This window comes from Dryobates pubescens, chromosome 7 (genome assembly GCF_014839835.1).
Source record: "Dryobates pubescens isolate bDryPub1 chromosome 7, bDryPub1.pri, whole genome shotgun sequence".
NCBI classification, from domain to species: domain Eukaryota; kingdom Metazoa; phylum Chordata; class Aves; order Piciformes; family Picidae; genus Dryobates; species Dryobates pubescens.
Window position 1 is genome coordinate 4,434,495 of NC_071618.1, and position 22,860 is coordinate 4,457,354.

Genomic DNA, 22,860 nt, shown 5'->3' on the forward strand with positions numbered 1-22,860 from the left:
TAAAATTTTCTCCACCTCTGTTTTAATAATTCAGTGTTTCCAGATTCTTTTATGCAGTATTTGTATTTGACCAGTGATTTTTTATATTGGTGTCTTGCATTCAGCTTTTCTATTCTTGTACAATTATTCAGCAATTTCAATTATAACTGATGGAGTCACAGGACAATTTCTCTTTCAATCATGTTAGCTCCTTATACTATTTTTCTTTTGGCTAATTCTATTTTTAATTAGTTTCAGCAGCAATTGATTGTACAGATGTACTATTCAATTAATTCCACAGTGGTGACTGAGGTTATTTGATGACTGACAGCAAAATAGCAGAGTATGCTGTATTTTACAATTATGTACCAGTTCTGCTGGAAAGAGTGGCCCACCATCTTCTGTATCCAAATGCTGATCTTAAAGTCACACCTATTTCCATCATTGACCTTTTTGCCATTAGAAAACAAAGATGACCTCACTTGTTATGTGTAGAGCTTGTAAGGTCTGTAATATTAAGAAGGGATTTTAAAAACTGATCATTAGAAAATATCTTGAAGTTATGTTTTTCATCAGAAGTGGATGGAGTCTTGGTCTGTTGTTGTAAAGCCATTGTGGTTTATTCTCTATTATTGTAGATCCTGTAGAGACAGAGAAACATAACCTAGTGATCACTCTATTGTTATGCTTTTTTTCTCTTTTAATTCTACATTGAAATGTAAAATCCAGACTATGCTTTCATATTTTCTGAAACACAGAAAGCAGACTTGTCTGTAGATGATGTTTAATCTGTGTGAATTGTACATCTGTGTAGACTGTAAACTAAAACCTTGCATACTCGTTGGTAGCAGTCTGCATTACCTATTCAAATAGGAAATGTTGCATGAAGGTAAAATTCATGCCAGCATACAATAGAAGAAAACTACGGAGAGTATCTGACCTAATTCAGAATCACCAACCACAAACATTCAAAAATTCAATCAGGACACCAATCAGGAAACTAATGTAAAATTCTGATTTAAAATCACATTGATTTTTCTTTTATCTACATGTTTCTAAGTTCACAGGGATCATCAGCCTTCTAGACTTTAGCTGGCAGTCATGAAAGATGAAAACATTGTTGGAAACCTGAGGTTGTCACATAGCCTTATACTTCTTGGAATTGAAACTCTGACAGATACCAAATATTTGTGTAGTAGTGACAATACTAAAATAATTGGCAATATGGTTTTCAAAGGCAGGGCCTATGATCAGTCATCATTTATTATAAAAGAAATAGGAAGGCTAATAAGAAACATTTGTTTCCTTCTCCGCCATCAACTACAGCATTCTTAGCTTGTGAAACTCTGACACCAGAAGTTGGTAATGAAGGCTGCAGACATGCTACACAGCTGAGTAGGATCTTTAACCCAAGTCAGGATCATATTACAGGACTGTTGCATTGCCGTCATTCACAAGATGCAGCTGCTTTTTTAACCACTTGATCCAAACTGCTTTGCTCCACTTGCGCATGGTCTTGGGTTGAGAGACTCCACCAATGTAAGTATGGATCTGCAGCAAGTCCCCTTGCATTCCTGCCCCAGACTGTGGCTGTCATGCCAAGCTGGGATGGGTGAAAGATAAAGTCCTCTCTGTGCGCACAGATGCTGCAAGGTCGCAGCTAGTGGGTCTCCGTGGAAGCTGTCATGGAGCTTGACCAAGTTGAGGGCCCACGAGGTTGAGCTTCTCTCAATCAGTAGAGATAAACCATTACATACACTCGAAAAATGTTCCACTCAAGCAAACAAAGCACTGGTCCCTGGTCTTATGCAGTCTGTACATTGGTCACATAGCCTACTGAATCTGCAAGTAAGAGATAACCTCTTGTGTTTCTCTTGTGTTGCCCCTCTGTTTTACCCCATGAGAGGGAAGAACTAACTTGCAGTCCTGAGCACAGTCCAGAGCAAGTAATTAAATTTTTCCAATATCACTGTCTTGGCAGTGTGATGCTATATCCTACACCACTCACTCTGAATTCTTGCATAGCCCTGCCATGCGTCAAGGCGTTGTGCTTCCCCCTCAAGACAACTGCACCTCACAGCTGGAAGGTGCAACGTGCAGATTTCTGCAGTGTGTAGAATGGCCAGCTCAGGACAGAATTTGGTATTTAAATGCAAAATGGAGACAATGCTGCAGAGTCAAGCCATTAAGCAGCAATATTTTGAATTTCAAAACCGTATGAAAGATCAGTTTTAACCTTTGGATAGACTTCAACAGATGTCCCTCAGCACACTTTCACTTTTAAATAAACAGGCGAATCGAGGGCCCTGACATTTCCAAAGCCCCAAATACGTTTGTTTTCCTTATATAAATACTTAAAATCTTAGCAACTGTCTACAAAATACAATGATAGTATTTGTCATAATAAAATGTGATCCGCTGATAGATCTAGCTTGCAGTTTTACAGCACCTGCAGGTAGCTTTGGTCCACTGAAGAGAAGAATTTGGATTTATTTTGAGCTCTAAGGACATGTTCTTCCCCCTCAATGTTTTTCATAAATGTCATTGAAGATGCAGCAGCCATGTAGCGAGACAAGCAGCTGTGTTTCTGTCAGGCTGATTTAGAATCATTGTGCAAATATACTTAAATAACTCAGCAGCAGTAATTATTTGGGATCTATCCTGCCCTGGTAGCGATCATGTAATTCCCCCTCAACTACATGGGAACTGAGCATATGCCATAAGCAGAAACTAGAGTGTAGTGCAGTGATGCAAACCCTTTAAGGAAGAGATTTTGGGGTTTTGAGAGAAAAGACACTAACACTGCTTTCAACTTTTTGCAACTTACTGAATCATAATCTGGGAAGTTTTATGAAAGGTGTTATTGAAGTGGACTTTTTTTCAGATTAAGAGAGCACTAACAATCACTTTTTTTTTCCCAGATTACCCAGTGTTTCTTTACCTCTCCATCTGTTAGTGACACAGTATTACAATTCCACATGTATAAATGGAATTTATTACAATATTGAAGCCTTTAAAATCCAGTTTTGAAAGGCAGGAATAGTTATTTTAATAACACATGAATTTAGATTTGGGTATATTTTCTTCTCAATAGATGGAAATAAAGTGAATAAAGACCTTTGCTGTTCACTTCTGAACTGGACAATGCCATTTCCCACATTTTTCAAACAGCTTTCCAGCCCCTCATTCTCAGATCCTTGATAAAATGTCTCTCAATGTCCTAAAGGAGAAGGTACTAGCTCATACTCCAGACTGAGCAGCTGGAAAAAGGATCAGGTATTTGTGCAGAAGGTGGAAGAAGCCTTGTCTGGGAGGTGGCAGTCATCTTGTCACAACAGAGTATAAATACCTTAGTGTGGTTTGGATCCACGTGGCTGGGATCTACCACGGAGATTATGTTCATGTGCCCATTCTGAGGGCTTTCAAGGCATGTTCCACCAGGCAGGTGGTAAAGCACAAGCAGCATCACACAGGGAACAGAAAATGGGTAGTCATAAAAAAAGAAAGGTGAAGAAAAATAAAGAAATATAAGCAGTAAGAAACTATATGATTTATTATCTTCTTGTGCAAGATACAGATGTTGAGATAACTGATTGCTATTAGGTAACTGTGAAATAAGTCCATCACACAACCTCTAGGTTTGCTGTTTGCATGTAACCCTGTTCAAAGCAGCAGCATGAGGCAGGCTGTTTCTTTGCCAAAGAGGCATCTTTCTATTGCTTAACCATTTTATCTTTTATTTTCACTATATGATGACAGCCTTAGGCTTGGAGAAATACTCAAGCTCTTCTCTCCTGTGCATGTATTTTCTAAGGACTGCACCACTCTTGTGCATATGCTAAAGTGCATGCTTTCCATATTTGCTATTTAATTAGAAAAGTGTGCCCTCCACATCATGTAACACTTTCGCTCTTCTACAGAGTCCCTCAAATTTACCCTCTTCCCATATTCAGAATGCAGTTCTCAGTAAAATTACAAGAAGCCAGCTCTTCTTAATAACAGTTATTCCACAGATAACAGCTGATTGTGACATTTCAAAAAGTGTATGTTAATACTGCAGTAGACTCAGTGTTTTGAAGTATTACTCAGGGCAACATCAGTCTTTCTGTCTGGTGAAACATAAGGGTCTGTTCAGCAGACAGACAGTTAAAACACCCTTTCAGCATACTTTTGGACAGTGTCTTCTGTCATAAGGCATAGTTTGGAAAAAGCAGCTTTAATGGATCATTTCTCAATGTAATTGCATATATTTAGCAACAGTATGCTTCAGAGTCCTTAAATTAGTCCTTTGCTGAAGACAATGTATTCATCCAAATCCCTCCCTAAAACATTCTTCTTCTGTAAATCTCATTACCATTAATCTGCTAAACCCAGGTGTGCTTCATAATTTATTTATTTTTTCAGATACCTGGAAAGCTTTGGTATCTATTGCTCACTTGGAATCTTATGAAAGCCTGGAAACCATGCAGGGCCATGTCACTTTCCCCTGGATATCCTCAACTTGTTCCTTTAGGGAAACAACAAAGGTGGAAGGTTTCCATAAGATGACATGAGCAAGTGTGTCATAGCAAGGGACAAAATTGAGACTGAAACCTGCATTACAAACGCAAAGGAGAGCAGGGATAGTTTACCTCTCCTTTATCATCCTCATGGTGCATTTTGTTCCAGGAACAACATATACCTGAAGGTCCTTGAATGACCAATCACATTTAAATTCAGCCTAAACCTCTGCAGGCTGGAGCGAGGCCTGATGGCATGTGGTGAGGTGGAGACTGCAGGGATCCCAAGTATTTTCGAGTTCTAGGAAAGCATAGTCAGATTATTGTTTCAAAAGGAAGATTAAAACCTCTCTGAATTAAAGTCAAATAACTTGGAAAGAAAAGGAGCTTTCTGTTCTACCCTGAGGTGCATGCAAAATCTTTGTTGGAAGAAAGAAACTACATTTTCCTTTTGGGTTTATCTCACACACATGTGAAAGGCACTTGGGACTTCCCAGACCACCAATGAAATGCTGTGAGAATTAGTAGAAGTTAACAAGAGGAAGATGAAGTTATTCAAAGATTTCTAAACTATTCTAAGGTGCATGAAAAGATCTCTGAGAATACATTTTTTTTTAATCCTTACGTTTAAAAAGTTGAAAATCTGTCTGATGTTCTCCATGCTACTTTTGGTCGGTTTGGTCAGAGAAAACATGACAGCAGAGCTGCTGACCGACTTTCAGATTTGGAAACGGTGCTGTTGCATAGCGTTGACTCCCAAGCCAGGAAACGCGTCCTGAGGAGCCTGACCCAGTATGCATAATTACCTGAGCCGCTGCTCTTTGGAGGCAGCCATGTTGGAAAGGGTTAATGATTTTATAACGTTTCATAGTGGCTTTCCCCGCAGCACTGTTTTTTACTCTGAACTCTCCAGATTACTGCAGAGGGATAAACAGTTTCCCCACAGCCCAGGAACACTCACCTCCCTCGATGGATTGCGCGCCGGACAAGGCACCAGGTCCGGAAGGACCTTAAAGCTGGTGGGTCGGCCCCTCCACGAGAGACCCCTGCTTCAGCGGGGGCCATCTGCCCGCGTCTTCAACCACTAGTGGGGAAGCCCAGTCTAACCAAGACTAGAAAGGCGCTGGAGGGACCTGGACGAGCCACACACGGGGTGGTCGCGGCTTTGGGTGGCTTCCATGCCCGACGGCCTCTCATGAGGAAACAGCACCTGGGCAGGTACATACCGAGCCCCCATAATAAAATTACCGCCCAACCCAGTTAGCAGGCGGCGCGCTGATGCTGAAACTTTGTCGCGGGGCGGAAGGGGAGAAGGTAGAGGGCGGGGGCCCGAGATTGTGACTGGGGCGGGTACAGCCCCTCCCGCCCGCTGCTGCCGGGGCTGGGGCTGAGGTTGGGGCTGGCACCGCGGGCGCCCCGCGCGCCCCGACCTGACGTCACGGCCCACGGCCAATGGGCAGCGGAGGCGCCCCGATGCCATGGGTGGAAGTTCCCCGGCGGCGACGGCGATTCCGTGTACCCGGCTCGATCCGTCGCACCGCCGGGGCGGTCCGCGGCGCGCCTCCTCCCCGATTTTTTCCCCCGGCTTGTCCCTGAAGTGCGCGCCCCTCCATCCTAGTTTCTTTAAACACTCGGCAGTACTTCTCCCGGGTGCTTCCGGTCCCAGCGCGGGAGCTTTACTGGGAATGCCGGGTCTCCTGGGGGACGGATGGTGCTAGTATGTCAGGGCGCTCCCCGCAGGCAGGAATCCCTTTGCGCTGCCCTCATCCACTCCCGGCCTGCAGCCCCAGCGGCTCAGAGAAGCGGTAGCCTCCCACCCGACCCTGCTCGTCCCGTCCCGGCCCAGCCTTCCTGTGCTGAGGAGGGGGGGAACGATAGCCCTCCCAGCGGACGAAGGGCAGTCTGGAGAGCTCCTCCCGCGCGATCCCGGCAGCGGCATCGACAGGAAGGGCAGGGCGGGGGCGGGGGCTGTGCCTGTGTCGGGGGGGCGGGCGGTTAGGCGGGGGAGGGGCCGCTGCCGGGCGCAGCAGGCTGAGAGCAGGCAAGGAGCGGAGCCGCCGCCGCTGCTTCTGCGAGCCGGGGCCTTGGACGTGCCCGGCGCGAAGCGGAGGAGAAAAGGGAAGGACGGGGAGCTTAGCCGGTCCCTCTAGGAGGACACGGCTCGCATCCGCCCGGGGAAGGGCAGAGGGAAGCAGAGGGGGGAGCGAGCGGGCGCCGCCGCTGAGGAGACAAAGAAGCGGAGCCCGCCTGGTCTGGGAGCCTCCCCGCCGGCCGGCCGGAGGTAAGCGCGGCCGCGGGCGGGACGGAGATGAGGCCGGGGCGGAAGCCGGGGTCCGCCGTAAACTTGTGGCGGCCGCGGGGGGCGACAGGGGGGAAGGGCCACGGGGAGCGGGGGGAGGGGTGGGTGTCACCTGGGCAGCGGAGGCCCCGTCGCCGCCCTAGGGGGGTGGGCCGGTACCTGCCGGAGGCGGCTCGGAGGGGCTGGAGCGGAGGGAGGTGTTTGTATGCCACGTCCAGCTGCGGCGGGGGGTCGGGGGCGGCTCCTCCTCATCCTCTAGTTGCTGCTTGTGTGTGTGTGACAGCCGCTGCTTTGTGCCACCCGCTGTTCTGCCGGGGGGTAGCGGATGGCTGGGACAACCCTTTCCTCCCGCCCCATTAGCCTCCCGCGGGGTTCCACGCTCGACCCGGCCCAGCCCGGCGGGCCAATGGAGGCGGCGTATCTGGCGGGCGCGGGGGCAGCCCGCGGGCCCGGCGGCAGGGGAAGGCGGGCAGCGCCTCCCGGCCCGAGCTCGGCGCAACCGGAAAGTTTCCCGGGCGGGAGCGACCGGAGGGCGGTCACACCGGCCTGTGGCTGTTGGTACGGTCTCCTGGTCCCTTTTCTTTCTTTCTGTTTCCGACTTTCGACTTTCTGGGAGCTTGAAGCCAGGGATTTTCTCAAGGAGTGCGGTGCAATGTGCCAGTAAATGGGCGTAAAAGCTGAAAAAGGACAAGGTAAAATTGTACCTTCTGTGCTGACTGTTCAGTAAAGTGAATCGCGCTGTGTTTTGGGAGGAAAATTACTTAAGCTTGTAAGTCTTTTCCTTTCCACTTCTAATTAAAAACGTGCCCACACTAACAGGTAGCCCTTGCTGGCAGGCTGGGCACCGTGGCCCGCGTCAGATAAAGTTGTCGGGTTGTTATTCAGGTTTGTAATTCAGGTCTGACCTGCGACTGGCTGGCTGTGAGCGGCTCTGTACGCTAGTTCCTACGTTAACATCTCCCACAGTTGATTTTTTTTGCAGTGTATGTGGCGCTCTGCATGCATCAGGGTTGTTTGGTGAATTCCATGTAGGATTTGACTCAGAACTGTCTTTTCTTTTGTTGCTTTAAAACTTGAATGCTGACTGAACCTCGGGAAGAATTTGAAGCGTTCCTTAGCTGAACCGTTTCTGCCCCTTGGTTGTGAAGCAATATTTGTTTCTGAGGAGCATACTGCTACTGTTTTAGCAGCTCAACGTAGGAGAACTAGACTTCTCTTTCATGAAATGCAGTAGCGGCCTTTGTAAAAACAAATTTTCATGGCCTAACCATGCGTGGTTTGTATCATCGGGAGTTCAGACTGGTAACTTAATATGGAGGCATTTGAAAGCTCACTGGATAGAAGCTTATGAAGTATTTCTGTTTGAAAGTACTTGTTTTGCCACTGCTTTTTAGGAATCTGAAGCAGTCAGCAACACACAGATGATGTTAAGGGTATTGTGTTCTCATTTTTAGGACTATAACTTCTGAAGTAAAATAATGTTGTTCCTTCTTAGAAATACTAATTTCACAACTCCAGAAAGTGAAATCCTCTGTCTGAACCAAGTTAGTTTAAACAGTTAAACAGATTGCTTTGTCTTTTTTAACTTTGACTTGCTTCTTGAGACTTTGACAGAAGTCACTTTTGGGAACAGTGAATAAAAGCAGCGATAGAAGGCACCTGTACCAGGAAGATTAAGACTGTAATTAGCAAATATTTCTATATAGGCCATGAAACAGATACAAACTCTTTATGATGTTAGCTCTCATTGCCATTGTTCTGTCATTGCAACATTAGCTGTTGTATTTGCCTTTGGTTTCTACAAGATGTCATTTCCAATTGCTGTGATATAATGATACATGTTATAAAAATGTGAATATTCCTAAACCAATAGCAGAGTTAGTCCTTCTTTGTCTGGATGATCCTTTTTGTTACATCCTTGCTACTGAACATACGACAAATGGAAAACTTCAGCCCTTGGCTTGTTACTGCTGTGGAAAGAGGAATTTCCTATCTCCCCTTCTTTTTTTCTTTTGTAGTTTCCTGGCTAGCTGTGTGATAGAGTAAGGAAAGGCATTAGCTTTCTTATGTGTCACCTTGCATCTGCTGTCAGCTGAAGAAGAGGGACAAGGTCAGTGGCATCTGCTGCTTTTCCAGTCTTTGTTTTTGATACTTGGTGTTGCTTCTTGTCATTGCTTATGGTTTTCCTCAGCAGTAACTCAAAAAGGGATTCTCAGATAGTTTTGTTTGCTTGTTGGAGTTTTGAGCAGCAGCAAAACTACCCGGAGTATGTGTGTTTTTCATGCTCCTTAAGCATAAAAGCTGCCCCAGACTCATGGAGACAGGTGCTGTATCAATTTACTTGCTGCAGGTTTGAAATCAAAACCAGGGCATCTTTGAATCTGAAGCGTATGTTCTAGAAAATATTTCCTGTTTGAAAAAGGGGACTGATGCTTACTAATCCATGGGTATTCCCCTCCAACGCTAGCTCTACGTTTTAAGGAAGAGGGATTACTACTGGGGAATTACAGATATTCGAAGGGGGTTTTAGATAGCCGAAAACTATGAAACCAGTTGCTGCTGTGTTTCAGTTAGTTTCAGCAGACCCTGGGTAAGGTGCTAGGTGCTTGTCACTGGACACCCTGCTCCCATGAAGTAGGTCATCTGGCATGTTGAAAAGGCAGAGAGTTGAGGCACTCTGCAGGAAAGCTGCTTTCTACTTCTAGTGAAATAATAAATTTAAAGGCGATACAGTTTATACTTGTATTTAATAGGTATACAGAAATGTTGCAGAACAATAGTTTCCACAAGCTGAAAGTCAGGAATAATTATTAGTTCCCGGAGTGGAAGACCTTCAGAGAGAACCAGGGTGGTGTTTGTTAATGTGGGAAATAGCATTGTTTCTTCTTTCTACACTGCAGAAGTGAGTCTTGTGCTATTCTTTTAACCCATGCACCATAGTTCAGTCTTTTGAAAAATGTACTATATGAGATCCCGATGACATACACTTTCTGAGAAATGACTTTTCTGTTTCTTTTGCATTGCAAATTTATGATTGTCAGCCCAGGAATCCTAAGCTCATTTCTGTTTTAGGTAGTTCCACTTGAATTTTTCTTGCAGATTCAATTACACCCATTAGTTTCCTCATAATAACATAGTTGTTGGTGTTCTGCCCAATTAAACCGTTTTCTGTTCAGCAGTGGGTAAAGTAATTCTTTCAAGTGTTAAGTTGTGTTTTGTTTTTTTTTTTTTTCTTGGAGTAATCTTTTTTTCCCATCATAAGATTCTTAACTGTTTCATAAATGCTATTGAAATGAGTAAATGGGAAGGGCATTGAAATATGAAATATGTATTTTTATTTTCCATTAAATATATTTGACACAATGAATAAATTTTCCCCACTGTTAATGAAGTGAGTTCATGTTTTAAACCCAGCATAAACAACTTTGTGTGCAGCGAGCTGGTCTGGCAGTATATATTTTTAAGCTTTAATAGAGTACTGTAAATTTTAAGAATTCAGGTGCAGAGGAATAAATCTTGATTAGAGAATAGCAAGCCCTTGCATTTAAGTTACTACATCCATAGACTGTAACCTGGTGTCAGTAAAATTTTAGAAATACTTGTGCTAAGAAAAAGTCTGTTAGAGTGGAAACTCAGGCATGCTGGTATAGCCAGGAATTGTTCAAAGTCATAGAAACAAATTTTGTGGCTTAGAGGCTTTTTCCCCTCTATAGGCTTCTTTGTCCTGATCTCCTTAGCAAGTGTTGATAAGATGATATGTAACTAATACTAATTATTCTGTGGGGTGAATGTGTTTGGACTCTTGGTAGATACCCAGTTTCTCAAAAATGTTTCTTTTCTGTTACAGTCATGACAGATGTAAAGTAAAATGCAATACAGGTGTGCTTTTAATCTAGGCTGAAGAAACTTGATTCAGTTTTCCTCAACTCTTTTTACTGTCTGAAGAGTGCACACAACTGTAGAAATAGGTGAGAAAATGGGTAGTGAGAGATACCACAGAGTGGATCTGAAACATTGTTAGACAAAATGGATATATTTGATATGTTCTCTCTGTTTTTTTGTTTTTTTTCAAAAAAATCAAATATAAGTGTAATTTTTTTAAAAAATTCAAACAATAAAGAGGTAGGTAGATGGTAACTTGTTACCATCATGTTTCAGCAGGTTGTGCTATTTTGATAGGCGGGGTTCTTTCTTCCTCTGTCACTTCATTAGGTTGAAAGTGATGTGGATAATGTTTGTTATGCTGTTTTGCCAGAAGAGGATCAGTTAGCAAAAGTAAATGCACAAACCTCTGGAGTGTTGCTTCTTTGGTAGAGAGGCAGATTTTAGCTTTCTGAGGTCTAGGAATCATCAGAATAATTCTGAGGGCCTTAACAGGGAGAAGTGACATGTATGTCAAAATGAATGCTGAAGTTTAGTGAGAGGCTGGAGGCTGCAGATGCTCTTCCTGACAGAGGTGAACTAGGTCATATCCTCTTATAGTGTGAGTAGCTGCTTTTAGCTGAGTGATGTCTCTTGGATGTGTTTCCTTACAGGTTACACTGGATCAGCTCCATGCAAATATGATCAGACCTTGCAGTAGAATGGAAGGAGGATTAGCAAAAGCAGCTGCTTTCTATACATGAGAATCTGGATTCTGCTAGCAGTGCAGCCTTTAAAAGTAAAAAGCTTTATTTCAAAGAAAATTAAAAGTAGTTCAAAAGTAGTTAGCCCATTTCTCGTCTGATTTAACTGTATCTTTTGTAGTATTTTTTGTAGTATTTTTTTAAAGTCATTATATACTTTTAGAACCTTTCCTTCAAAATGAGAATGGTGATGTTCATTACATATACAAATAAGAAGTTAAATATATTGGGGTTTTCTAACTTGTCATATATAAGTTGGCTGAAATAATCTTTTTATTTACCAATTAAGTTTATAGTTTGCTATATATTTAAAGCAGTTAATGAGTAGTCCCTTCACAGGTTTAGATGAGAAGAGCACTAAATCATGTTAAAACTTACTCAACATGTGAAGAGTTAAATTGATGTATTGCTCTGAGTTTCTTTAGGGCATTCTGGACTAATAAAACATTTCAAGAAACAGCAATAAATTAAGCCTCCTGTCTAGAAAACCCTGGCACCAATATCAGAGGAGAGGAATCCCAAGCTCGATTGGACTGAGCTCTTGGTTTCAATGCAATAGGAACACCCTTAGCATAGCATGGCTGCAAATATTTTTCCTTCCTGTTCTTACAATAGCAGTGTATTCGTCACACTTGTTTTCTCCCACATCCATTGTGTGTCAGACTTGGCTCCCAGTGCCATCCTGGGCTACTGCCATTTCAAGGGAGTTGACTTCTTGGTTGACATCCTAATGATGTTTCAGATGACAACAAGGAAAGTATTTTTCAGCCTTTCAATGCAGAAAGAGAGATATGTGGCTGTATGGTGTGTTCTTGGGCTGAATTTTGATAGCTGTCATGACAACAAATCACACGTTCATCTGCCTGAATGGATGGTTTCCCTCCAGACACACACAGAGTGTTATCAGATTTGACAGATCTTGAATGATGACATGTCAAGTATTCTGGGTTTCACCATAGGAAACTTGGGCTGCTGCAAATGCACGCTGCCACCTGGCTTAGCAAAACTTATTTGTAAGGTTTCTCTTGGTTTTGAGGTCAGGTGGAGAAACAAGTGCCTTTTGGGGTATTGCACTGTTCTGGATTCAGTGTTTGTTAGAAATTTAATTGGTAATTTTAGATTGAAAGTTTGTTTGTGAGATTAGTAGAAGAAAAAGAAAGGTAGTTGGATTTCATCCAATCATTTTAAAGATGTGTATGTTTTGGATATGGCTTTTCTTTTTGTTTTAGATGGTAGATAGTAAAACATCTACAAAACAGAAAGCCAAGTGTTAAGCATTTTTCTAGGTCAGAAGTGGGCACTTCATTCACTGATTTTTTTTTCATTTTGTGTTAGTGTTAACAGTCAGTGATGTTACAAATACGCCATGCTAGTTCTTCTGTGGAGTGCAGAACAGGAGCTGACACCTGTGTAGATGGGCTGCAAACAGGGGCAGTGACACAGATGGTTTGTTTGGCTTATATTTAGATGTGGTGGTTGGTTGTTTGTAGAGTTGCAATTTCAGTTGGACAGCTGTTTCTGGTTTAACCAGACTTCAGAAGTCTTAAAAAGCAGGAGAAAACCCTCTACATGCTGAGCTGTTGGTGTTTTTTCTCTGTGTGTGAGTTTTGTATGGGAATGTTATGCTGATCCTTCAGTATCTAGCGATCAGGTAAATCAGTCTCAGGTGATCTGCAAACAGCAGTTTTTACATGAGTGTTGCTGTACATATTTACTAATTTGGAGTTGTGCATTATTTTTGTTAGCAATTCTGTCTGGCTATACCTGTAATGTAAGTGAATTAAAAATTGGTATCATTTTGCTGCTGGTGGTTCTTAACAGAATTCCTTGAAATCCTGTGGATGTAGCAACTTTGGGAATGTAAGTGAAGACCTAGCTTTTTAACAGCAAGTGTAGAAATTTTGTAAAAGTCCCTGCTGTGATTTTAATTAAGAATGGTTTTACTCTAGTCCAGAAAAGAATTTGCTGGGGGGTCTCTCGCCTAAATGTGTTTTCCTCTAATCATTGCATTTTGAATTAAAAAAATATGTAGGTGGTGGTTATAGGTATAAAGTTGTGTGGTTTTTACATCAAAAAAGTGTAGGATGTTTGGAGTATAAGCTTCCACAAGAAGGATTAAAAGAAAAATTTGGTGATCAATTTCTTTCCTTTAGATTTTCAGGACTTCAGGCAGTCTTTCTGCTAGTGCTGCAGGGATAATACAGAAATAATTGTATTGTGGACTATTCATAAATTCACACTGTTTTGAATTCCATTTAATTCAAATAAAGAAAGAAATTAATGCTAATATCCCAAATAATTAATGCTGTAAGAAAGGATCTGCCTTCCACTTGACACCAAATGACTTATATTCTGTTACATCAGAAGGCTTGAATCATTTGGAACATTCGATATTAAAATTCTAGTTCATGAATATTAGAAATTTAATCAGCTATCTCAGTAAGGACTGTGTGGATTGCATTTGGTTTAAACAGGTGTAATAATCAAGCTTGTGTTTAGCACAAGTATCAGTATATGACACATCATTTTTATGAGCTCTGAGGCTCTTAAGAGATGCATGGGGGATTGTAATAAACTGAAATGTTATAGACCTCCTATGACAGAAAACTATTAGAGTTTGTGTGTTGTTGTTACTGTGGCAATGTGTGTCTGCTGCTGTTAGTCCTGTCTTGTAATACTGATAGTTGTATTCCTTTAGGATCTGTTCTGATTTTGCTGAAGGGAAATCTGGGATGTTTATTTTGTTCAGACATTCCTTTTGGTCTCTGGAACATCAGGAAGACGTATCATCATCTTGGCTTTGCCAAAATGTTTGTTCTTTTTTGGTTTTTTTTTTATATCCTAACTTCTCCCTCTGTGGCCCTATGAAGATGCAAGCATGTGCTTAGTACCTCTGGTGGTCCTGTTGGAATGAATGTCTCTTATTTACAAAACATGAAGCCGAGACATGAGTATGTCTTTCTAAGACAAGAACTGCAATCGCATTGTAGGTCAACTCTCTTTTAGTTGTGCATTCTTTAACTTGTCATGACACGTTTATTAAGTTGCAGGTTGAACTTTTGTCTGCAGTGTCGCATAGCCAGCTTGTTTTTACAGACAGACTTTACACCTATACGTTATGTATTACATTACTCTATCAGCAGTCCCATAAAGTTGGTGTAACTGCTAGTAGTTCAATGGTGTTTAGATAATAATGGGATGTTGAAGAATGAGAGTGGGTCAAGCAGTGTTTGGTGAAATGCCTGCTTAAGGTGCTGGAAAAAGGAAGTTGGTTTCTCATGGGGAAGACAAGGAATGATTTAGTTTGGTGTTTAATTTTAAAATATGGAAACCTAGAGTTTAAAACAGAAAATCAAACTATGAAAGTTTTGGGGGGTGGGAAAAAGTGATGCAAGAAAAGCCCTTAAATGCATTGAGGTTTGTAATGTTTGTTTTGGAGGATTTGAGGTTTGAAGATCACTGAAATAACTTTTACAACTCTTCCCCGCCTATCTTTTAACTGTAATACATTGTTTTGTGGTGCAACTAGAATTGGTTTCAGTTTTTCAAGGTAAAAGTCTCTTCAGCTTGTCCTTGTGATTTATCTGTTTTGTTTGATTTTTATTTTTTCCTTCTTTCCAGATGGATAATTTTAGTAGTTAAGTAGTTGGTCATTTGGATTCCTTTGAGATAATTTTAAGTAACGTGGATAAAAGAAGATGCTGTACTACAATCCAAATTAATGGGCATTGCCTTAACTCTTCTGCAGCAATGGTATACATACCATTACTAAATGCACAGAGCATTAGAAGCAGCTTGGTATTCAGTAAGATTATACTGTGCTTGCTCAGCAGCTGGTAAAATTTTAAATGTATCATTCTTAAAAGATAGCAATGCTGAGCCCGATGTCTGTGAATCATGAATGCATGTGAGTCAAGGTGGAGGTAATTTTTCTGATGATTGACGCAGAGCACCTGTTGCTCTATTATCAAGTTGCTTTAGTTACAGGAGAACCTTGGAGGAATATTTATATATAGACCTTAGACCAGCAAGATAATCATCAACTAGCTTGTGATCATAAAGCCTTTTTCTTTTTGATTGTGTAAAGAATTCTAGGTGTATTTGGCCATTTAGAAATTGTTTTTCAGCGTGTGAACCAAATGTGTTTGGCAAAGAAGGATGAGCAATGTGGGAAGGTCTGCATGTCCCACAGGTCTCCTGTGGCCTGCAGCTGCAGGGAGGTGTTGGTAAAAGTGCAGGATAGGGCTCATGAATGGGGAGCACCTCAAAGAAAATCAAATGCAGTGTAGAACAGCGTCAGTTGTGTCCACTGGTCACCCCATGTCACAGCAAGGTGTTGCCTTTCAAGCCCCAACTCTCAAGCAGAACCATCCTACCTGCAGTTAAGCCTGTGCTGTGTCTACCTAGGCAGTTCTGGAAGTAGAGAACTGTGACTGCTCTCTGTCATGTTGCTGGTTGGTCCTGCTTGCCTGCTGCCAGCTTGACTAGCACAGCCCTTGGCTCTCACTTGTGGCCCACTTTTCTGGGACCAGTTTTTTGAACATATGGGATGTGTCCAGCTTGTAAGATGGCATGGCTTGTATTAAGCAGCCAGATTTCAACAAGTTGTTTAAATTGCTGACACCATCCTTCTAAAATTGTGGTGCCTACTAGATATAAGATAACCCCAAGAAAACCAACAACAATCAAAACCCAGTAAGAAAGAACCCTTGGACCTGTTATCAGTATAATTCATAGTTTGGTGGTTGTGCAGATGGACCTTTAGATTTTCGTAGGGAGATACCATTTTCTTTTGTGAAGTCTAGAAGCACTTGATCTTCATTCTAGATAGGCTTTTAATTTACTTGGTGTATACCTTGATTGTTGGTGTTACCTAAACAGTGATCATCTCTGCTTCATGGCTATATTAGTCTTCTCCATTTTGCAATGTTTTGTACATAGTAAGGATTGGGAATAGCCTTGATTGTGAATGTTGTTGAGTTTTCTGTAATCTATAAATATGGCAGAAATATTTCAGAAGATAAAAGAGAAAGATACTAGATAAAACTAAAAAAAGAGTATATCCTGTGATTCCACTCATTTAGGAATAAATTGATCAAGATTCATCTGAGACCTTGCAGATAAAAATTATATCCAAAAATACAGGTGATGAAGTTTCTGAAGTGGGAACAGACCATCCAGAGTCTCATACAACATTTCTATATAATTGCTTTAAACTTTCTTGAATATGTTCTAGTGTTGTATTTGGGTATTGAGGTGGGGTCCCTCATGTTTTAGTCAAATGGCTTTCAGTAAACAAAAGGAAGCATTTTGACATTGAGAAAAGTTGAGTGAATGTTTTTCATTGTTTTTGTATAGTTTTCAGTGCAATTATTTTAAAATACTGTAAATTTATAGAAGGCTAAAAGGAATGTGTGTAACCGTCCTGTGGAGAAGGCTATATGTTCCTGCAGCTGCTATGTAACAACAATCATTGTATGATTCCTTGGATGATGCATCCCCTTTCTAATCCCTCTTCCAAAGCATCTGAATCCACCTTCTTAACCCTCATCTCCCTTCTGCTGCCTGTACAGTGCTAGAGAGACACTGATCATTTTGGCCTTAGAAATACACGTTTTCTAATTCATTTACTTTTTCCAAGTGATTTAAAGGCTATCAGGTAGCCAAATAGCTTCCAGCTGCTGTGTTACAAAGCCCCTTGTCTAACAATCTGCTGTTAAAGTTGCCTTGGAGGCTATTACACATGTATTCTTCATGTTGAAAGAGTCTTTTCATTAAATTAATATCTGTGAATAGGATTTGAAAAAAGATATTTTTGGTTTTGTTTTGTTTGCTCTCTATTCTAAGCATGTACACAGCAGTTCTAGAAATGAGGTTGTCTGCTACCTTTATCTGCTCAGGCTGTAAGTACATTGTGCTGTACAGGTTATTATGTTGAATATTGTATTTTCATTTTCTATGTACATATATGTGCCAGCAACGTGGTGTTTGGGAATGACTTGTTAAATCTGAACTGAATTTATGAATAGCAATGTGGTCAAAATTGAGGTAGAATTTACCAGTGTGAACTAGCTTTGGACTGAAATTAATTGTATAAAAAGAACACTGTACTTTCCTTCCCTATGCAGCATCTTCCTCCTGCTTGCCTGCTCTTCATTGTGGGAGTTGGAGAGATGCCATAGCTAGAAATGTGTGATGAGGTCCAGTACTGCATCTCAGTGTGATAGGGAGCTGGGGAACAGCAGAAGTCTTAAGTTTTTCTGTTTTCCAATAGCTGGATATTCTCTTTTTAGTAATATTTCTCCAGAGCATTGCTGTTATGAAAAGTCTCTGTTCTTCAGTGCTGAAATGTAGCCTGGGGTTTTTCAGCTTGTAGATATGTATGTAATATAATCTGTGACAGTTGCCGGTTCTGAGGTTTTTACATGTAACACCAATCTGAAACTTTTAAATTTCTAAGGGTAGGAAAAGGAATTGAAGAATAGAAGTTCTGAGTTTAAGGAGAGTTAGACAAGTGATTCATGATGTATGGCTAGTAGTACTGAATGTGCCTGTAGCTTTCTCAAAAGAAATTTCACTTGGACAGGCTTCTGAGATTGTTGTTTGAAGTACATTTTTTTTTTGTGCCTACCAGCTTTTACTGCAAAGTGGACATAATGCAGATTGCTGAGTCATTGACCCTTGTAATCAACAACTTATATATCTTCAGCTTGTTTAGCGTCATACCAAGAAGCAGTAGAAAAGTGATTTTTATATGAAATCACTTGATGAATAAACTTGTTCATGAAGGAAGGGCTTTAATTTTTTTCTGGTATGTCTAATTTTTTATCGTTATGTGAGGACTTGGAGAATGTGCTTGGTCGAGATTGATCACTGGTGTGTGAAATGACCACATTATAACAATCGAGGGTTTTCTGAGGTGGGTAATATATTTTCATATGTAGCTTCCAGCAATGAGTTTAATACACTGAAGGCCACATTTTCAGTGCTTCTGTTATTGAAATGTAGTGCTCTGATCGTTTTTCTGCTGAACTTCAATTTAGAGCTTCATCTGGAAAACATCCAAGGGAAAAAAGCATCAAAGAAAACTAATAAGAATTGTCTTGGAATGCAGGAAGATATTTAAGTATACAATTAAAATATGCAGCAAGACCTTGAAAAAGTGCATAGAACACCTTGAAGGCTACATTTGTAAGTAAGAATGGAAAATAGCTTTTCTGGCATGTACCTTGGTGTTGTAATAGCTTGCTAACCCTGGGTGCAGTAAGTAAACTTTTACATTCTTACTGTTTATAGCTTAATTTCCCATCTTGAATCTTTTGGCTTTGCTTCAGCTAAGGGATTGTTACCATTTTATTGATAGGTCCCCAAGGAGTATGCTACCGCCTACAGAAGTCTTGTTTGGTCTTCTGCTCCACTTCAAAGCCACCAGATGAACCCTTGCAAATATTTAATCACCTTAGTTATGATACTCACACCGTTTAGGAATACGTTTAGTCAACTTTTTATGAGGCTTAGACTTGGGACTTTGGCAAGAAAAGCACATATGTGAAGAAGAAAACTGTAATTACAAGAAGTGTATGCACAGTTGAGAATCAGTTCTGTCTTTTTAGCATTTTGGTTGTGACAGCCGGAGAACTGCTATTCTAGATACTGTTGTCTGTCTAGGATAGTTTGTTGCCAGTGTAGTGATAGCAGTGGGAGGATGATAGAGAGTATACAACTTCAATAGCTGACAACTTTCCTGTTTTCTAGACCTACAATTAAGCATATGGTAAAAAGTGAATTTCAAAATGATTTTATTGTCAGAATAATTAAAGACGAAATTTCTTCCGTATTATCCAGGAACACCTCTATATATCATGCTGATGTCATTCTCTTGTTTAGCCTTCCCATGTGGGATTTAACTTTGCAGTAAGTCTGGACCTGTCAAACACAGACCTGGATTCTTCTTGAATTGTTCTGATAGCATCAGTAGGTGGTTTGTATGCAACCTGCAAAGCATATAGAAAGTTTTGTAAAGCACAGATATTTTTATTATTGTTGTTGAGTTTTATTCTGCTTTGTAATATATATTAAAATATTCAGGAAATTTAATATACTATGTCTGCTGGGCACAGTAAAATTTTGTGATAGCCTATGAAAGCATCTGTTGCAAGCTTAGCATACCTGAAAAGCCCTGATACTGGCTAGAGCAGAGACTTCTGCTCATCAAACTAAGTCTTAGCAGACATGGGGATTTTCTTCACCTCTTTTATTACAGAGAAGTCTTGTGCTTACTTTAGTTTCTACATTGCCTTTCCAGCTCAGCCCACACATTTTTGTTGCTTTTCTAGGAATAGCTTCCCTAGATGGCAACACCAGTGGCTGGCAGCTCTGTGCTTGTTACGCCTGGGGAGAAAGCCCTGGATTTCTCAAAGCTTACTGCCTCTAGCAGCAGTGAGCAGCTACACTGTCATCATTAGGAGGAGGAGACGCGGGTGGCAGATATGCAGTAGTCTTGTCTGTGGATGGCTGAAACGCTGAGCAGCTGAATGGATTCTGGTTGTGGATGAACATCATTGATTAGTATAGTGGACCAATGTCTGTACTATGTTAGATATCCCAGTTGCTGCTGCCATCATTTTAGTTATGTTTTTATTTTATTATTTTTTTTTAGGTGCTTGAAAGTGTTCTCTTGCAATTAGGGTGGAAATGCTCGTGATTTTTTTCCTTGTACATAGAAACTTTGCGGTGGGTCTGGATTGGACTCTGATTACAGAATCACCTGTACTTTTCTGCAGTCATTCCAGTCACCTCACCATTCTGAATAAATTGTATACATACGCTGTCTCAAAACCAGATTTTGCTGTGGAATGTGTACACAGTTCTTCAGAAACTCTAGGATCTAGCTCTCTGGAGTGAGATGTTTCTTTATTTCTGTGTTTCAAAACAGCCTACCCTCCCCCAAAGCGATTTTTGTTATTAGTCCCTGTTAATTTTCATCCTTGGGGTGAAAATGTGTGTAAAGATGACTTGGTGTTGAAAAGCAACATGAGGAGAAAAGAAAGGAAGGCAAAACTTGAGTGTGCTGGTGGATGATTCTGTTTCCCTTTTGCTGTTCCTGTCTCAGCAAATACCGTGATCTGTGATTCCAGCCTTGGAAGGAAAAAGAACAAGAAGGAAAGTTGTTCCAGTAATGTAATTTGGGTTGCTGCTTGCTAATTTGTGTTTTCTTTCTTAGAAAAAGGATCATTTTATCACGTATTGCAAATAGTGGGAAGTAGATGTCCTTAAAAAACAGAAATTGTGGTAGAAAGATGATTTCATTGTTGACGTAGTTGTTTTCTACCTACAGCACAGGACCTTGGCAACAGCACGGTGTTTAGCTCAGCCCTGCCAGGTTTTTGTAAAATCTCATTTAATTTGCAGAGTTTGGAGACTGATTATTTCAGCCAGCAGGAGAGCTTTATTTCTTCAATTTAAAAAAAAAATGTTTGGCAATTGCTCTGTTGTTGTTTTGGGGCTTTTTTCCTTTTTGTTTTTTTTTTCTTTAATGTTCCTTCACAATGGGCGCTGTTAAACTTTGTATACAGGAATGGGAAGAGGTGACTATTTCTTCTTCAGTTGGTTCACACGGAAATAGCCATACAGCTCTTGCTCCTGATTCTCCACTGTTTTGCAGCTTGTCAATAATTTATTTTGTGCTCCAAATGCAACATGTTTTTATAATTCTAGTATTGCTGTTGATGTATTATTTCTACTTCAGTCTCACTTAAGGCAATTGTAAATAACTTTACAGAGTTGCAAAAGAGTAGAGAAATGAGCCTCCACAAGCTAAAGCATTAGATTTATTTTCAGGGGCAAATGGAGAGGTTCTTTGAAGCCTGATCAAAGCCCAGGCTTTCCAGTTGCACATAGTATAAACTTGGTGGTGTTTGAGCAGAATCTGTTGGCTTCAATTTATATATATATATTTTTTTTATTTTTTTTTTCCTTTTTGATTGGGGCTTTATATCTCTGGAACCCATACTCAACATATTTCTGGAAATGACAAATGCACTGCCATATGGCTCACCAGATTTCAAGCCACTCTGAGGTGCATGTGTGCCTGGAAGAAATGAATGAAAACCACATTCTCAATTTTATCTATTGCTGAGCTCTGTAGACAGAGGAAGGGGAAAGCTTTGAAGTAAATTCTGCTGGAGGGATTGTATGCTTATTTCTGAGCCACAGTCCTAATGCAGCAAGGTGTAGATGTAATTTATGTTTTGAAATATGCTCAAATTTCAGCAGGACTGTCAGTTTACCTACCACTGTGTTTAATTCTGGGAGATGCGAAGCGTCCTTTTGCTACTGGCAACTCTGTTGCCACTTTCAGTCCTTCATTTCCAACCCTTTTTGTGGTTGTCAGCTTTTAATGTCTGAACTTAATTCTTGCATATTGTTGAACTGTTATTTTTATATATGCTGTGTCATCTTAAAAGGGTCTGCATTGATTGTATTTCACGAGTAGATTTCTTAAGCTTTTGTTGGTTAGCAAGAGCTGAGAAAGCATTACTGGAGATACTTGTACCAAGGTTATTTTTAATCCTGGAGACTCCCTGAAAACTTTGTAAATTCAGAAAAGTTATTTGGGGAATTTATGTCAGGTTTTGATTAGGAAAAAACATCACCTTGCAAAGGGCAAACTAAGGAGGTAATTCCTTACTAAGATTAGTTGCTTTCATGTAAACTTCTATGAATTTTCTTCAGAATAAGACAATGGATTTTGAAAATTTCCTTATATAGAAAGAGGTGGGGGGGAAAGCCCCTTATCTCAGATAATTTGATTGATTCATTTATTGCCACAGTAGGTGCTTAGCTGGTAGAATTTCTTGAAATGAATTCTATCTTCCTGCAGCAGTAAGAGAGAGTTAGAGTTCACCAAGGAAATCATGCTGCTGTACTAAATCCTTTCCCCTAACTTTTCTTAAAAGTGTTGTACCTTGATATAGTAATTGTTCATAATTGCTTCCAACCCACAGCCCTTACACTTTTTGATTTGTATGAAACCCCAAGGCTTTTGATAAGATTGAGCTTCCTCCATTTTAGATCATCTCTGTGGTTCAGTTCAACTTGCAGTGTGCCAGTTAATTGCTGTTTCTGACCTTGAATGAAAGCATGTCTTGTGTGCTTCATTTGCAATAAAAATGCGATGGCAAAGGGATGGTATTCAGTGATGTAAAGCAGCAGCTTACCATGTGTTTATAATTACCAACTATCATGATGTTCTTAGTCACACAGCCTTCTGGAAAGGCTATGGAAAAATGTTCTCCTTCCTCCTGGGAAATACCAATTCATTAGGCCTAGGTTCATAAATCCAGTTTGATGTGGATAGATTTTCATGTGAGAGTCAAGAAGCAGTAAGCTGTGGTTCTTGGTAGCAGTAGAGGGAAGGAGGGTCAGGAGCTGTGTTTGGGATCGGGTGGGTGTGTTC

At 40.8% G+C, this 22,860-nt stretch overlaps 1 protein-coding gene across 5 annotated transcripts in view; it reads left to right on the forward strand.

Moving 5' to 3' along the window:
• Positions 1-6,484: 6,484 nt before the first annotated feature.
• NCK2 (NCK adaptor protein 2) overlaps positions 6,485-22,860 on the forward strand; it is a 98,202-nt gene continuing 81,826 nt past the window's right edge. For 2 of the 5 annotated variants that reach the window (XM_054163080.1, XM_054163084.1), the window contains exon 1: positions 6,485-6,759. The gene's annotated coding sequence lies outside the window, so the exon portion shown is untranslated. Of the gene's footprint in view, positions 6,760-7,353; positions 7,470-8,795; positions 8,888-22,860 lie in introns of those variants that run through there. The other 3 variants (XM_054163081.1, XM_054163082.1, XM_054163083.1) reach the window with 3 other exon arrangements.